The sequence below is a fragment of the Narcine bancroftii genome, chromosome 6 (genome assembly GCF_036971445.1).
Source record: "Narcine bancroftii isolate sNarBan1 chromosome 6, sNarBan1.hap1, whole genome shotgun sequence".
Lineage (NCBI taxonomy): Eukaryota > Metazoa > Chordata > Chondrichthyes > Torpediniformes > Narcinidae > Narcine > Narcine bancroftii.
Window position 1 is genome coordinate 175,980,185 of NC_091474.1, and position 16,466 is coordinate 175,996,650.

General features: G+C 36.8%; 1 long non-coding RNA gene across 3 annotated transcripts in view; it reads left to right on the forward strand.

The window, feature by feature from the left end:
- Positions 1-16,466, forward strand: part of LOC138737668 (uncharacterized) — a 171,523-nt gene that overhangs the window by 75,152 nt on the left and 79,905 nt on the right. The window contains exon 3 of one of the 3 annotated variants that reach the window (XR_011341128.1): positions 13,926-14,093. The exons of the other annotated variants lie outside the window; for them this stretch is intronic. This is a non-coding gene — a long non-coding RNA (uncharacterized lncRNA). Of the gene's footprint in view, positions 1-13,925; positions 14,094-16,466 lie in introns of those variants that run through there. 3 annotated transcript variants of the gene reach the window in all.

A 16,466-nucleotide genomic window follows, 5' to 3' on the forward strand; every position in this document is an offset into this window, starting at 1 on the left:
GCTCCACTGCTGAACATCCAAGATATGCCTTAACATGCTCCAAGTTGAACGATGGGCAAACATTCACTCCACGTGGATGTATCACCACCTGCTATTAATGATGCCTTCAACTGTCGATGGAAACGGTCTGTAGATGCGTATATAGGGTAGTGCTCAGAAGATCAGTGAGAGTTCAGAACAACGCTGATTCAAACTGAGACCCTTAAGTCATTGTAATAGTGACCTGAACATTGAAAGATGGAATATAATGATCCATGAAAGCCCTAGTGACTGTCTCTGCAGAGATGTCAGGGATAGGAATGGCCTCCTGCCACCTGGTGCTCCAGTCTGCATATGTGAGCAGATAAGTATATCCCCAAAATGGCGGAAGCAGCCTACCAAGTCTAGGTGCACATGCTGAAAACGGGAATCTGGAACAACAAAATTCCCCCAGCCTGGATTTTGTGTGTCTGGAGACTTTAGAGTGTTGGCATGGCAAGCAAGTCTTTGCCCATAATCCAACATCCAGTTTAACATGAGGCGAAGTAAAATGTTCCATAAATAGTTTGATTGATGCTCTTCTACCAGGATGCAATAGATTGTGAAGAGACTCAAAAATCTCCTGCCCATAGATGCCAGCACAAAAGGCTTAGGCCTTCCTGTGGAAAAATTGCTGACTAAATTTTTGCCTGATTCATCCAGGGTCACATCTTTTTTTATATATATATTTTTATTTTTCACACTATGAACCATATCAACCAAAATATGTACAAACGTTTCTCATAAATTATACACAGTAGTTTTTTCTCCCCTTTTTTCCCCCTTTCCCTCCCTCCCCTCTATCACCCCCTCCAAACCCCATAAATATTCAACATATACAATACAATAAAACCGTAAAACAATATTTTCACACAAAGGAAAATAAACAAGAAAAATGTGTCATCTATTTATTACACACTGAATCTAGTAATTTTGTCTTCTTATCATTTTCATTCTCATTTTAGGGGATGGAGGTCGTAGGAAAGCTCTCTCTGATATGTTCCATGTATGGTTCCCAAATTTGTTCAAACATTTTGACTTTATTTTTTTAAATTATATGTTATTTTTTCCAATGAATACATTTATTCATTTCCAAGTACCATTACTGTATACTCATGCTTCCTTCCATTTTCCAAGTTGACATTATACATTTTTTTGTTATCGCTAAGGCTCTCATAATGAATTTTTTTTTGCACTTTATCCAATTTGAGGCCTAATTCTCTACTTCTTATGTTACTTAAAAGAAATATCTCTGTTGTTTTTGGTATGTTCTTTTTTGTAATTTTATTTAGTATCTGATTTAAATCTTCCCAAAACGTATTTACTTTTGTAAATGCCCAAGTTGCATGTACTGTTGTTTGCATTTCCTTCTTACAACGAAAACATCTATCTGATAATGTTGAGTCCCAATTTTTTAATTATAGAGGAGTGATATATACCCTGTGTAACCAATTATACTGTATCATGCATAACCTTGTGTTTATTGTATTCTTCATAGTTCCAGAACATAACTTTTCCCATACTTCATTTTTTATCTTTATGTTTTGATCCTTTTCCCACTTCTGCTTAGGTTTATAGTTTATTTCATTTTCCTTATCTTGTAGCTTAATGTAAATGTTGGTTATAAATCTTTTAATTATCATTGTGTCTGTAATCACGTATTCAAAGCTGCTTCCTTCAGGTAATCAAAAGCTGTTTCCCAATTTATCCTTTAAATAAGCTTTCAGTTGATGATATGCAAACATTGTACCATGAGTTATTCCATATTTGTACTTCAACTGTTCAAATGTTAATAAATTATTTCCCAAAAAACAATTTTATATTCTTTTGATTCCTTTTCTCTCCCATTCTCTAAAGGAAAGGTTATCTATTGTAAAAGGGATTAGCGGATTTTGCATCAATAGTAATTTTGGTATTTGATCATTCATTTTTTTCCTTTCTAAGAGGATGTTCTTCTATGTATTAAGTAAATGATGCAGTACTGGTGAGTTTTTATATTGCACCAGCTTTTCATCCCACTTATAAAGTATATGTTCTGGTACCCTTTCCCCTTTTTTATCTAGTTCTATCTTAGTCCAGTGGTTTTTCCCTTGTCTGGTAAAAATCTGATAAATACCTTAATTGTGCAGCTCTATAATAATTTATAAAATTTGGTAACTGCAAACCACCATGATTATACCTCTCAGCTAATTTATCTAACACTACCCTTGGATTCCTCCCTTTCCACAAGAATTTCCTTATTATTCTCTTTAGTTCCTTAAAGAATTTTTCTGTTAAAGGAATTGGTAATGTTTGAAATAAGTATTGTATCCTTGGGAACACGTTCATTTTAATGAAGTTTACTCTCCCTATCAACGTTAACAGTAATTCTTTCCAATGTTCTAAGTCTTCCTGCAATTTCTTTATTAGTGGCTGATAATTTAGTTTGTACAAGTGGCTTAAGTTATTATCTAACCTGATCCCTAGGTATCGGATTGGTTGTGCTTGCCATTTAAATGGTGATTCTTTTTTAAATTCTGTATAGTCTGCGTTACTCGTTGGCATCACTTCACTTTTATTTGTGTTGATCTAGTACCCCAATATTTCACCATATTCCTTCAATTTATTATGTAATTATTTTACTGATACCTCTGGTTCTGTTAGGTATACTATGATGTCATCTGCAAATAAGCTGATTTTATACTCCTTCTCCTTTATTTTTATCCCTTTTATTTTATTTTCTATTCTTATCAGTTCTGCCAAAGGTTCTATTGCTAAGACAATCAATGAGGAGGATAGTGGACATCCCTGTCTAGTTGACCTACTTAATTTAAAGTGACTCGATACATATACATTTACTGTTACCTTCACCAATGGTCCATTATACAATGCTTTAATCCAATTTATATATTTTTCTGGTAGATTGAACTTCTGTAATACTTTAAATAACTAATTCCACTCTACTCTGTCAAAAGCTTTTTCTGCGTCTAGAGAAACAGCCAGTGTTGATTTCTTATTTCCTTGAACTGTGTGGATTAGATTAATAAGTTTACAGATTTATCCGCTGTTCGTCTTTTCTTAACAAATCCAGTTTGATCTTGTTTTACTATTTTAGGTACACAATCGGCCAATCTGTTTGCTAATAATTTCACTATTATCTTATAGTCTGTGTTAAGTAGAGATATTGGTCTACATGATGCTGGTGTTAATGGATCCTTCCCTGTCTTTGGTATTACTGTAATTATTGCTGTCTTACATGAATCTGGCAAGTTTTGTGTTTCTTCTATCTGGTTCATTACTTCCAGGAGAGGAGGAATTAATAATTCTTTAAATGTTTTATAAAATTCTATTGGAAATCCATCCTCTCCTGGTGTTTTATTGTTCAGCAGGTTTTTTAATATATCTTGTACTTCCTCTATTTCAAATGGTTTTATTAGTTTGTTTTGTTCCTCTTGTTGCAATTTCGGCAATTCAATTTTAGCTAAAAATTCCACTATTTTATCATCTTTCCCCTCGTTCTCAGTTTGATACAATTATTCATAAAATTCCTTAAAATTTTCATTAATCTCTGTTGGATTATATCTAATTTGTTTGTCCTTTTTCCTTGATGTCAGTATCGTTCTTTTAGCTTGTTCTAAGTTGCCAGGCTATTATTTTATGTGTTTCTTCTTCCAGTTTGTAATAATTTTGCTTTATTTTCATTATGTTCTTCTCCACCTTGTACATTTGTAATGTATTGTATTTAATTTTTTTGTCAGCCAATTCTCTCCTTTTCGTTATATCATCCCTTTTTTACTAATTCATTCCCCCCTTACTATCTCCCTTTCCAACAACTCTATTTCCTGATTGTAATCCTTTTTCATCTTAGTCACAACTTATTATCTGCCCTCTAATGAAGACTTTCATTGTGTCCCATAATATAAATTTGTATTTCACTCATCCTGTGTTTATTTCCAAATATGTTTTAATTTGGCATTCAATAAACTCCCTAAATTCCTGTCTTTTATGTAGCATGGAGTTTAACTTCCATCTATATGTTCTTGGTGGGATGTCCTCCAGTTCTATTGCTAATAATAGGGGTGAATGGTTAGATAGTAGTCTAGCTTTATATTCAGTTTTCCTAACTCTCCCTTGAATATGGGCTGACAACAAAAACATATCAATCCTTGAGTAAGTTTTGTGCTACTCAAATAACATGAAAATTCCTTCTCTCTTGGGTCCTGCCTCCTAAATATATCCATAAGTTTCATTTCCTGCATTGATTTAACCATAAATGTGGCTACTTTATTCTTTTTATTTGTCTTTTGTCCAGTTTTATCCAACATTTGGTCCAAAAGATTAAAAATCCCCTCCTATCAATATATTTCCTTGTGTGTCTGCAATCTTCAAAAAAATATCCGGCATAAACTTTGGATCCTCCTTGTTAGGCACATATATATTGAGCAAATTCCAAAATTCTGAGTATATCTGACTCTTTATCATTACATACCTCCCTGCTGGATCTATTATTTCCTCTTCTATTTTGATTGGTGCATTTTTGTTAACTAGTATGGCTACACCTCTAGCTTTTGAATTATAGGATGCTGCCATTACATGTCCTACCCAATCTCTCTTTAGTTTGTTATGTTCCACTTCAGTTAGATGCGTTTCCTGCACAAATGCTATATCTATTTTTTCCTTCTTCAATAAATTTAGTAACCTCTTCTTTTTAATTTGGTTATGTATTCCATTAATGTTTATAGTCATATAGTTCAACATGGCCATCTTATATCTTGCATATACCTCTTTTCCATCTCTTCACCACCTCCATTCCCCTTTTCCCCATTTTCATCTCTTAGTTTTCTCTTATTACACTTAATGTATGACAACACATTTAAGACATAAAGTACCCCCGCAGTTCCCACATCCACTAATAACTTAACCCCAAAAGTTCCCCCCCCCCTCTCTGAGTTGCCCCATATTCCTTGCCGGGCAACCACAACTCGCCTTTTCATTTGGTTTGTGATCTTGTTCGCAGCGTCAACTGATTTTGCAGTGATGGTTATTCCCCCTCCACCCAGCCCTCTCCAGAAAACACTTTTTTTTAACACATATTACAAAGCTCTCTCTTCTTTCCCCCCTTACTCCCTTCCTTCCCTTCTCTTTTCCCTCTTTGTTTTTTTACATATACATTTTTTTTACATCTTTATATATACTTTATTGCCATTCTTCATTCTTGTTACGTCTCTTCATTTCTTCTCCTGTCCTACAAATGTTCTGCAAATTCTTGCGCTTTCTCTGGATCTGAGAACAGTCTGTTTTGCTCCGCAGGTATAAATATTTTAAGCATGGCTGGATGTCTTAATATGAATTTGTAACCTTTTTTCCATAAAGTTGATTTTGCTGTATTAAACTCCTTCCTCCTCTTTAAGAGTTCAAAACTTATGTCTGGGTAAAAATATATTTTTGACCTTTGTATTCCAATGGTTTATTATCTTGTCTAATTTTATTCCTTGCCCGTTACAGTATATTTTCTCTTGTTGTGTATCTCAAAAATTTTACTGAAATAGATTTTGGTTTTTGATGTGCCTGTGGTTTCGGAGCTAATGCTCTGTGTGCCCTTTCTATTTCCATTTCTTCCTGCATTTCTGTCATTCCCAAGACCTTCGGGATCCATCCTTTTATAAATTCCTTAATGTCTGTGCCTTCTTCATCCTCCTTCAGGCCCATTATTTTTATGTTGTTTCGCCTACTATAATTTTCCATCATATCAATTTTCTGAGCAAACAACTCTTGTGTCTCTTTAATTTTTTTTATTACTTTCTTCCGATTTTTCTCTTAAGTCATTTATTTCCATTTTTGCAGCCATTTACTGCTCTTCCACATTCTCTACTCTTTTCCCTATTTCTGTCATTACCAGTTCTAACCTTTGCATTTTATCTTCTGTTCTTTTCATTTTCCTTTTAATTGCATTAAACTCTAATGACAACCATTCTTTTACTGATCTCATTTGTTCTTCAAAAAAGACTTTATCTATATTCTGTTCATCAGTTTTACCTTTTATTTCTCTTTGTCCATCAGTTTTACCTTCTCTTTCTCTGTGAAGATCTTGGTCTTCTTCTTCCTCTTCTTCTATGTCTGTATCTGTGTGTCTTCTTCTTCTCTTCTTTGTGTCTGTGTCTCTTCTGTTTTTCCTGATGAGCTGCTTGCATCTCTTTGTCAGGCCTCTTCTTTCTGGGCCTCTTGTTGCTGGTCCTCCCTTCCTGGGCTGCTTATCTGTTGTGCTTCCTGATGTTGGTCTTCTTGTTGGTCATCCCTCTGTCTATCTCCCATGTCTGTTTCATCGCTCCCTCTTATGCTGTCTCCTTGTCCTCCAGCTGAGAGCCCTGGGGTTGGGCAGCCCTTAGCTGTTCGCTCTGTGACAGCCTGCTCCTCTGCTGAGCCCCCCTCCCACCGGTGTCCTCTTTCTCCTTTGATAGCGCAATGCGCACTTTTGTTTGGCTTCGAGAGCCATTTTTAGTGCACCAGCTGGTGGGTCGCAACTCCACAGGGCAGGCACTGACCTCTTGAGGCAGGAACTCCTCGCCACTACAGCGTCCTGTTCCTTCGTGCAGGTAATTCCTTCTTCTTTCTTCTCCGGCGACTTTTCTACTTCTTTTTTTCCAGTTGTTTTTACTTTCTCCTTCTTGGAAGCCATCTTCTTTCTTTTCTCTGTATCTTTATCTTCTATTTCTTCTATTTTATTTTTGTTATGCTCTGCTTTTTCCTAACTTTTTTCCTATTTTCCTGGAGAGGGCTGGTTTTCCCGACAGGTCACTACTCCATCGCATGACTCCTCCCAGGGTCACATCTTGAAGATGGAGACCAGAGTTCATCTGGTAATACCAGATGAGATCATGATTGATGTGTTGTGCACAACTCACAGGGGTGAAATCGATCGCAGTAGTTGTATGTAAGGTGACAATGTCGCACATGGACAGGGCGTCATCCATGGCATTCACTTTTCCTTAGATGTGCCATGTGTCCAATGAAAATTGTTGGGTGAAGTCCAAGTGCCGTATCTCTCTGGGCGAGTAGAGATGTGTGCTTGTACTTACAGTATGTGTAAGAGGCTAGTGGTCTGTATAAATGGTGAAAGGACGACCTTCCAAAAAAAAAGTGGAAATGTTCCACTGCAAGATAGATGACCAAGAATTTTCAAACAAATGTTCTATACTTTGCCTGAGCTGGTGACAGCTTGCCGGAAAAAAAAATACTAGAGGTTGCAATTGCCCATGGTCTCATTGTTCCAGCACTGCTCGCACAGCATTGACAGATGCATCTGTGGTAAGAGAGAGCAAGGCATTGGGCTTTTGATGTACGAACACCATGGTCTTAGCAAGCACAGTCTTCACATCTTTGAAAGCTCACACGGCATCATCTCCCAGTTAATGATCTTTTGGACACCGCCTTATCGGATCATTTTAGAAGTTCCGTAAAGTCTAATAGAGATGCTGCAGCATTTGGCAGGAATCAGCAATAAAAATTAATCATGCCTAAAATGCATTACAACATACGTGGCTAAACATAATGGGTTTAGGAAATTCTTGAATCTCTTGCAAAAATCTAAGATCAGCAGTGCCAGAAACACATTTTCTGGGATTGATCACAATGCCAAACTCATCAAGCCTCTGAATCAATGAGATAAAGTAACACTTATGCTCCTCTTCATCCACACTTGCAACCAGAATATCGTCGATGTAAACAACACACAAAATTGAGACTGGCGAGTATGTGGCCCATAAATCTCTGGAATGTCTGAGCTGCATTCTGAAGACTGAATGGCATTTGCAGAAATTTAAATGTGCTGGAAGGGCTAATTATTGCCATTTTCGTGACATCAGAAGGCTCAACTGGGATCTGATAGTAAGCACATAGTAGATCAGGGGTGGCCAAACTTGCTTAACATAAGAGCCACGTATCATAAATTTCAGATGTTTAAGAGCGGTAGCAATCACGCGATCACAAGCCACAACCACTAACACTATTAGCCCCTTTCAGGCGGCCATAATACCCAAAAGTAAAGTCACTTAAAATACCCAAATGTGGCTGTTGGGAGGCCACCTGAAAGTGGAGAACCTTTCCCCGAGGTGTACTTACTCAACCCACCTTGGGGAGGTATATTCTCCACTTTCAAGCACTCCCCCTTGGCACCTGAAAGCAGCAAGGCAAAGCAGCTAGCAGCTTTCAGGTGCCTAGAAACAGACAGGCTGTTGACAGTCAGCTAGCGACCCGCTGACAGCCACCCTCCCCGCTGGTGACAGCTACCTTCCCCACTACGGACACCTACCCTCCCCGCTGAGGACACCTAGACACCCCGTGAGCTGCACATCACATGTCAAAGAACCACATGTGGCTCATGAGCTGCGGTTTGGTCACCCCTGTACAAGATCTATTTTCACAAATCATGTTGGGCATGGATGTTTGCTGAAAAGTCTTGTAAATTGGAGATATTGAATTGCTCAGGGCATGATAATCACCACAAGCCTGCCAATCCCTAGGAGATTTTTTTTGGAACCATGTGTAATGGTGAAGCCCAGCAGGTGTCAGATCTGTGGACAATTCTGATTTCCCGATTTTAAGATGATCTGATAGTAATCTACGAGCCCATGCTACCACCGGAGGATCCCAAGTCTCTATAGGATGGGTTACTCTATGTTTAACGTCTGTATGACAATACGATTGGTCACTAGGTGAGGGAAACATGTGAGCAAGGCTTGGAAAGGGCAGGAGCCAGGTTGAAGGTTTGTCAGGTGGCTGACGACATTGGAGGTACAACAGATCACTTGCATACAAGAGCTGCAGTCCACAATGCAGCAATTTTTCAAATCCATCAACAAAGAAAAATTGTGACAAGAAATTCTCTCCGAAAATGGAATTTGCCACATTTACAACTGTGAAAAACCATAAAAATGTTTCTTAAGACCAAAATCCAATGTGAGTGTCCTCTGGTCATATGTTGGAATATGAGAATCATTCACAGCTGAAAGAACACATGACATATTGGGGCATGTGTGTTCCTCCATGGTTGTAAGGACCACAGAAATCTCTGCACCAGAATTGAACACCTGAGAGATGGTCAGCTGACATGCCCAATGGGCAGCAGATGCCTCTACTGCCAGACCTGGTTGTTTCCTGGCTGTCATTTGTATAAGTCGCGAGGTGGCTGAGAGGACCAGGCATCAGCACCAAATCTCCGATTCTTCCAATAAATATGCCGTCTGTCGCCTCTACCACAAACTTGATCACCATGATTTCAATCAGGTCGATAGAAGGAATTCTGTGGCATACCCAAAGCCTGAACCTGCATAGTCAATGTTTCCTACTTTTCTTTGAAGGATCGGCACGGTGTGTAATTTTGTATTTATCACCAATAGTGCAGAATTTGATTGTTGTGATAATGTGTTAATTCTTCCTTCTTTGTCTATCAACATGTAGTTCGGTTTTGGTATTTTATTGTATAGATCTGGGATGTTTCTTTGATTTTGTTTGTTTTGTAACTTCATGTTTATTGAAAATCCTTAACAAAAAGAAGAGGGCATGGACATAATGAGGTCAGTGTGAAGCAATTTCCTTCTATCTTACAAATATTGAAAGACACTGCTTCCACCAAACTTTGAAGATAAGAATTTTAATGACCAATGACCACCTGAGAGAAAAAAAAACTTATCTCTATCTTAAATGAGAAACTCATTACATTTAAATTGTAAATCCTAGCTTGTAGTTCTCCCACAAGAGAAAGTAACCTCTCTAGATCTTTCCTGACGAACATCCCATCCCCTAATTATTGTCTACCCTTAACTTCCTATGGATGCTGTGTGATGTGTTGAGTTTCACCAACACATTTGTGTATTGCTGGCCACACCTATCCTGTCAAATTCCTTCAAGATCCTATATGTTTCAATTAAGTCTCCTTGTCTGTCCAATCTTTTCTAACAAGGCAACATGCTCATTCCAGGTATCAAGATCAGACAGTCACTAAGCAATTCAAAAGGGATTCCAGAATAAGTGTCTGTGCCCAATGACAGGTGAGAATTTGAAACTCACTTGTCAGGAAGCAATTAAGGCAAATTGAGGGGATGCATTTAAGGGAAGGCCAGACAAGCAAGCGGTAATGTTGACAGGTTTAAATGAGGGCAGACTGGAGGATATAATAGTGGAGCAAAAACACTATTAAGAAATGGAAAAAAAGAATCCTGATATAAAAAAAATCTGGAAACATAATTGGGGAGAGAAGCAGAGTTCATATTTGTCAAAACTGGGAAAGTGAGAAGGTTAATATGTTCCAAGTTGCAGTGAACAAAAGTTTCAAACAAGAGGAATATCTGTGATAGACTGCAGAGCAATATCGTCAAGGTAATAGTTGGTCCGTGCCCTTGGTCACTTTTCTCTCTCTGCAATATAAAACACATTGTCTTGTGTACTAATGACCAGAAACATTCATGATTTCTCTCCTGACAGATATTCCCTGACCTGTTGAATGTTTCCAGAATTCCTTGTTTTTATTTAGGATTTACAGCTTCTGTTGATTTTTAATTATTATTGCTCTAAATAGTAGTACTTACTGGTAAATGTCCTGTTTCTGTCCAAAATATCATATGTATTGCTTCACTTGTCCAACTTGAGCAGCTTATGAGGACTGTGGAAGTGCATATACAGTGCCAATTACAGTATGAAGTAATCTACCAGTCAGTGTTTAGAATGAGTGTCAGCTCTCAAACTTTCTGCAGTGCAGCCTCTTTGAGTATTGTTAAATGTATCATGCATTGACACCTGCCATCTCATTGAGTAGATGGATGAGTAGACAGGAGGATAACAACTTCCACTCTGTCATTACCCCTTTGCAGTCATGAAATTACTGATCCTTGGTAGAATTTAGCAGTGCGGTGCTAAATTCTACCAAGTCATCAAATTGATGACTATCTGATTGGCAACTCATGCACACCATTGCAAAGTCAAATCCCCCTCATTGTTCTTTAAAATTACCATCTCATTGAAATAATTGAAGGCCTCAACGGGACAGGACTTTTCAGTCATCCCAGAGTCACATAATTACTGGGCTCCAGCTATGGACATGGATGATCCAGATTCCTTCAAGAAACACAGCAGATGCCACTCTCACCTTATTTATTTTTCAAGAGGAAAGCTAGTTGGCTAAGAGCTTGTTGGTAAACATTTATTTTCTCAAAGGGATGTTCATTTATTTTTAGTTCTTTATATTCCCTCTATTTTGTTTAGCAGAGCATGATTTCTCTACACAAACTCAACAATCCCTTATTAAACCTCATTTTTCCTTGTCACCTATTCTCCCATACATACCAATTAAATTTCTGTTTCTTCAACCATTCAATATTGTACTTGAGGGCAATTTACAGGAGCCAATTAATCTACCATCTAGCATATCTTTGAAATGTGGAAGAAAATCAGAGAGAATTGCAAAAATCCCATAAGACAAATGTGAAATCCAACACACAGAGCACGATATCAAAATGGAACCTAGATTCGAAATATACCAGAGGTGTAGGTTAACAGGGTGTAAATTGGGAGACAGAGACTCAAAATGGCCTGTTGTCATGCTGTATGTCTATTTTTTTTTAACTAAAATTTAATTAAAATTTAACTTAATTTAATTAAAAAGATAAAATGTACAGGTGTTGTAAAGTAGCAGCATTCCTTCCTGGTCAATGTACCAGTTAATCAATAGCTCTTGAAGCAAAGAATCAACATTAGAATTACACAGCACAAACAGGCCTTTGGCTCAACTTGATCATGTTGACTGAGATAGCATTCTGGGTGAGTCCTATTTGCCTATATTTTGTCCATTTACTTCCAAGCCCTTCCTATGCATAAATTTCTCCAAATGTCTTACGAACTTCAAAATCATACCCACTTCTACTGGCAGCTCAATCCAGATATGGTCTACCCTCTGAGTGAAAATGTTGCCCATCAGGTTTTTCTTAAATCTCTCCTCCTTAACCTTATGTCTCTTGTTCTAGAACTGTCAACCCTGGGAAAAAAAGATTGTGAACATTCACTTTATCCATGGCCTAATGGTTTTACAAATCTCTATGGGGTCACCCCTCAGCCACTATGCTCAAGGCAATAAAGAGCTAGCTTATCTAACCTCTTACTATAATTCAAGCCATCTAGCCCTAGCAACATCCTGGTCAAGACCCTCTGCACCCATTCCAAATTATTGATAACCCTCCTAAATTTGGGCAACCAGAAATGCACACAGTACTCCAAAAGTGGTCTGACTAACATCCTGTAAAATTGAGCTTCCGACTTTCATACTTGATACCTTGTCCAATGAAGACAAGAATGCCTCAAACATATTTATTTGGAAGATCTGACTCCAGTGACAATTAGCAAGTAGTAGGTAGCTCATGAGTGAATCTGTGTTCTTTCACAAACCAATACCTCTTGTTGTGTTACTGCCAGTTGGATGCATCCATGGAGCAGTATCTGAACCACAGCAGGTATGTATATACCTGTATAATTTTTACAATTTTTAACAAAAATGATTAACAAAACTAATAGATATTAAGGTTGCTAACCTCATTTTGAAATAGTTTCCATCCCATGAATTCCAAGCCAACAAAGTTAAATATTTTCCCCACTTGTCTTTTAATAAAATCTAATTTTCCACTTAACACGTGTGCTTATAGATTTGTGTTTGGAAAATGAGGATTGGCTCAAATAAATGTAAGAGAAAGTATATTTTCCTCCTCATTAATAGACAATTTTCAGGAAATAGTTGATTAAAAAAAGGACATTTGGATAATTGATCCCCTTCCTTCCAACAAAGTAGATGTAATCCATCATGTCATTGATTCTCCCACAATTATTCATTTAATTGAACAAAAATGCCATTGGTTTATTGTTCTTGCTATTACCTATCCATATTATTCTCTTTAGATTTCGCTGTAACATGACATTCTTTCTCTCTAGCTAATTTTCTCTTTCAATTTATGTCTTTCCTGATTCTGTTTGAACGTTGTTACTTAATCTTATTTTCTATCTTCTGAATTACTTTGTCAATCTAGGTACACATATTTTTCCATTATATTTATTTATCTCCAGAACCATTATACTCAAAATGTTTTCATCATCAACAATGTCTATATTTATTGCATTAGTTACTTGAATCAGGTTCACTCTTTATTTACTCTAAAATCTTCCTGAAGACTAATACTTTTTTTTGTATTTTAGCCATCTACCTACATCTACCTACAGCCCAAATAGCCTGATTAATCCACATTATCTTCCAAATTAAAAAAGACAGAGTGGGTTCATATGTCCTGAGTTGCCAGTGGACTTAGTAACCTAGCTGATCTTCAGCTGGTCTCAGGAGGTGACACAGTGACCCAGCTGATAAAACCAATGCCTTACAGCTCCAGAGATTCGGATTCAATTCTGACGTTGGGCTTAGATCACATTGGTTTCATCCTCGTATCCTTCCCCATCTCAATTGGTAGGTTCGTGGTCCACTGTAATCGACTTTAGTGCGTACATTATTATAAGAATCTAAAAGGAGTTTCAAAATTAAACAAAAAATGGGATTGACTTAGGGTCTGTATAAATAGGTTTCTGATGGTCTGTATGAACTTGTTGGCCAAAGGATCTGTTTCCATGCTGTATAACTCCACAAATCCATTTGAATTGATTTTATTTTTCTGGTCTTATCCAAAAAAAAACCAGGTTCTGTTTTTTTTTAAATCAAATGCTTGGAAACACGAGTCTTATGCCAAATGAAGTCAGCAAAGTCCATAAAAATGTAAAAAAAAAATGTCCTTGGACCATCACATTTTGGTTGTGATGGGAAAGGAAGATGCTGCAGTGGCATGGATTTAAAGAATTCCTAATGACCTTGACTCATGCTATTCATTTGCTTATCTTTTGGTCCACAGTGTTCCTGCCAATAACATGTCCAGATGGGACTGAGACCCATTTGTCAGAAGACTTTGGCTGTTTCTCCATGGATGGTGCATTACCTGTTGAGTGTTTTGAGACCTTTTGTTTTCATTTCTGATTTCAAAAAACTACCGTTTCTACTTTAGATTTCTGAAAAGTAAACAACAATGGATGACAATATCATAATATCTGATCTTTTGAATTGATTGCTTAAAGAAGCAATCATTATGATGAAGTGATGTTTTGAACTCATGCTGGGATCTCATCAGATAAAAAGGAATTGATTGGATTTATATCCTTTTGCAGCCATATTTAAGAAATCTAAAAATATCTGCTCCTAAGCACTAGGATTATACACACAAAAAAAAGAGTATTTATGACCCTTATAATTTAATGTACTTCATCTATTTACTAATTGTACTCATTTTTGTAAGCCAAGAAAAAATGTCATCTTTCTTAAGTGTTCACGTTTTACAAAGAGTGAAATAAATTCTGTAAAATAATTATCAGTAACAAAAGCAGGAAAATCATCTCTTTGTTCAGTGTAAAAAAACATCCATCTGGAGGCTAATTTCCATGACCCCTCCCCAATCCATTCTTCTCATGTGTTTAGAAATATTCTATGAAATTTGCTTTGCGCCTCTTCAGGATCAGACGATAGCATTGTCTTTATTCCAGAGGCACCAATTCACAAAGCCTAACATTTTTAAACAGGGAAGGAAGTCTGATCTTAGTTGTAGACCTTTAAGACTTTCATTAATGCCACATGGAAAAGATTTTGTCCTGAACTCTTCCCTTTTGTGTGATGGATTCACTAAACCTGAAATCTGTAGTGAACCCATGTTGGATTCTAATGCCAACATTTTGGATAACTGCTATACTTGGCTATCTTCATCAAGAGTTCTAGGTAAGAGAGGAAATTGTGGCAGAGGTCCTATTTCATTTACAGTGATAACCAACTCTTCATTTATTGCAAATTACAAATCCATGCCACCAAGGAACTAAAATTTCTGCAGCATTATGTTCATGTTTTGATGAAGGGCTCAAGTCCAAAACATTGGTGATGAATAAAGATATACATATATAAAGTACACTGTTTGACTTGCTGAATCTCTCCATCATTGTTTTCCTTTTTATAAAAATGTAAATGAAACAAGAAGATCAATCATGTTTGACACTTCCAAATTTCTGCCTTGGCATGTTCTCCTTGAGTATGGAAAAGGTAACCTGGCTTTATGGTATTCTTTGAATTAGTTCTTGGCTCAGCAAATACGAATGCAATATTTTGGTCAGTTTCAAAGTAAAGGTGGAAAAGTTTATTATATAATTTGCACAAGTATTTATTTAGTTAAAAAGAAAGACTGATCCTTCTCCTATATCTCCTGTGCATATAAGATTCAATATATGCTACAGTCAATTATCAAATTTACCAACCTTCTTTTGGCTCATCCAGTTAATCATTATCATTGCATGAAATTGGGATTATTTCCCAGTATTTGACCCATTTTAAACAGATCAGAGCAATGTATGAATACAGCAGGAAGTTCAGAAATTAGAATAGTTCATCAATGGACTGAGAGCATTTAAATATTAGCTTTCCTAGACCATCTGTGATCCAGAGCAAATTCTGCAACAAATAAATTGTTATCTTCCATGCAGATAGTTGAAGATTATTTCAAGATATACTGTTATTCTGTCTCAATTAAGAGAAGCGCCATAGTATGCATTTGAATTCATTGTGCAGACGCAGCAGATTTATTATCAGAATGGTGGTAGACATTGGGTTAATCCATCTGTGGTGTAATTATCAGAGCATATGGAACTCTGTGTTTGTGTTGTCAGTCAGTTTAGCTCCCAATTACAGCCAAGTAGAGATCAGTACTTGAGGTGGCAAGGGGGAATTCTGCACAGAAAGAGTTAATGCGTGAACAAATAATTGACAGGAACAAGTTAATAGGTTGAGAATTCAGTTGACACTCTCAGGCCAGTCCTAAAAATATTACAATAATCCAGATTTGGATGTAGCAGGATTCTCTGCAGTATATTTTTTTTTGTTAGACTTGCCCTTTCAAGCTTAGGTTTATTAATCTTTTGGTTGACATGTCGCTTATAATTGTGATATTTTGTTCTGGGCACAATGACTTCTGCAGGTAGATGTTTCAATTAAGTATTTTGTTGCAGAGGTTAATGCTCCCAGTTTCCTTCAGTTTAAATTCTATCAGTGGAAAATCTGAGCTAGTAAACAGCATCCCCAACCTCTGAGCTTAATTCTCCAATAGAGAAGCAATAGAAGAATCCATACTATTAGTTATAATATGCAAAAATAAAGAACTACATTTATATAGTGCACTTCAGGGCATTTTGCTTTAAAAAATCAAGAGATATCCTATGCATTTTGACATTTGCTGTCTTATTATGTGTGAAATCAAGCAGTCAATTTGTACAGAGCAAGCTCTCATAACTAGCAAATGGAGAATGACTCAGTCGATGCCCAGAAATTAATTGACACTAGTAATGCCATCATAATCAATCATTGT